The following is a 2,267-nucleotide window of genomic DNA, read 5'->3' on the forward strand; positions in this document are numbered from 1 at the left end:
CCCCCCCTGGCCAACCCCGAACCCCCTAAAAATTTGGTAAAACATCCCTCTAAGAAGTCTCTCAATTTTTTTTTCTTTAGTTCCCTTCTTGCTGCATACCACCTCTCGGGGTTCCACACCCCTTCATTGAGGCAGGCCCTTGGGATTGTATTGGGCCATGCCTGCGCGAGGGGGGAATCGCGCAGGGCCAGCAGTTCCGTCCTGGGGTACATTCCGGTCCTCAACAGGAAGTCCAGCAGCAGAGGAGGGGGGGGGGGAAAGTCCTCATGATGGTTAATCTAGATCAGGGGCCTGAGGTGGATGAAAAGAGTAGCAGCAGCAGTTTGTCGTTGTCCTTATGGGGGGGGGGAATGGTAAAGTCAGCCAGGCCCCAACCATACGAACCCCCAGGCCCACGTCGGGCCCTCGCCACGTCCACAGAAGCCGGCCGCAAGATCTTCTGGTGGAGGGCTTCGGACTAAAATCAGCCCCCGGCCCTCAGCTTCCGCGAGGCGCGGGCACAGGCATACGCGCCCGTCGGGCACTCACCGGCTCCCGCCGAGCCCGGGTACACTCCACCGGGCCCTGATCCTCCGCCAGGCCGAGCCCTTCGGGATAGATCCTCCGCCAGGCCGAGCCCTTCGGGATAGATCCTCCGCCGGGCCGAAACCTTCGGGCCGGATCCTCCGCCAGGCCGCGTCCTTCGGGCCGGATCCTCCGCCGGGCCGCGTCCTTCGCCCGGGCCACTGGGCCGCATCCCTCGCCGGGCCGCTGGGCCGCATCCTTCGCCTAGGCCGCTGGGACAGGCCGCCAGGCCGCATCCTTCGCCTGGGCCGCTGGGCCGGGCCGCATCCCCCGCTGGGCCGCATCCCCCGTTGGGCCGCGTCCTTCGCCTGGGCCGCTGGGCCGCATCCCCCGCCCAATCAAGACCTCGCCGAGCCGGGTCCTCCGCCCGTGACTCCACCCAGCCGAAAACCAGCCGAAAACCAGGGGGTCGCACGACAAGCTGCCGGCAAGCTCAGCTCCCCGAATTTAGGGTCGCGGGAAAGCCCCGACCCTCTAGAGGCCCCCCATCTCCGCTGAGGACTCCGCTTCGTCACGGAGCTAACCCCGGTAGGTCCGCCATTGCAGCTGTTAAAAGGTTATTTACATACTGGCATTTCATTCTGCTCAAGGTTACCAAAAGCTCAGCCTCCTGCACTTTATACCAGAGGTCTTCAAACTTGGCCCTTTTATGACTTGTGGACTTCAACTCCCAGAATTCCTCAGCCAGCATACCTGGCTGAGGAATTCTGGGAGTTGAAGTCCACAAGTTCAAATTTTCACTTAGCCATAAAGGTTTTATTTTAAACCTCATATATTCATCAAAATCACAAGATTGTTATGAAAACAACATGGGAGAGTGAGAGAACAGGTATTTCACCTTGTGGTTCTGAAAGAAAAATAGTAAATGCAGTAATAGTTACTTAACTTTTTAATTTAAATTGAACCAATAATGCCATCTATGCTTATCATTCTTCAACAGTGGACAGCCATGTAGTTCTGGAGAACTGATATGAAAACAATACAGAAGCCTGGGGGTTTTGAAGAGCATCTGAATACAAACTTTCAACTAAGAATTGTATTAATAATCTCTGACAGGCTGTTCTAATCTATATTCAAAGCTATCAAAAGGTAGCAGTTACTATCAAAACACATTGTAATAATGGATTTATAGCATGAAGCAGCATTTCTTTGCACCTCTTAATAGTCTATCAATCCATTTCATTTTATTTTCTGCTTCTATTACAGGGCTTTTCAATCTTTTTCACCCATTGTACCACTTTTAGGGTATGGCACTATCCGAGTACCACCAGTTGCCTAGCAAGGTGTCAAAAACTTGATGACCCCAAAAAAAAGGGAAATAATTGATAAAGTACAGGTAGTCCTCGACTTACAACAGTTCGAAGTTACAATGGCACTGAAAAAAGTGCCCCCCAAGCCACAGCCGAGCAAGACACCTGCCTGCCCGGCGGTGCTCTTCCTCCTGTCCGAGGTTTTCATTGTGAGCATTTCTGTTGAGGATTGGCAGGGGGGGTGGGGTGGGGGGGTGTTTGGTTTTTATTCCCCCGTCTGCTGGGTGGTTGCAGCAGGTTTTGGTCACTTCACATGACCCTGGGACACTGTGACCGTTATAAATATGAATCAGTTGCCAAGCATCTGAATGTAAATCACAAGACCCTGGAGATGCTGCAACATTCCAGCTGATCAGCGCTTCTTCTGGGCTCACCAGAAGTGCCAGGATCAGT

Source organism: Protobothrops mucrosquamatus, unplaced genomic scaffold (genome assembly GCF_001527695.2).
Source record: "Protobothrops mucrosquamatus isolate PMUCROS unplaced genomic scaffold, P.Mucros_1.0 scaffold1632, whole genome shotgun sequence".
NCBI lineage: Eukaryota > Metazoa > Chordata > Lepidosauria > Squamata > Viperidae > Protobothrops > Protobothrops mucrosquamatus.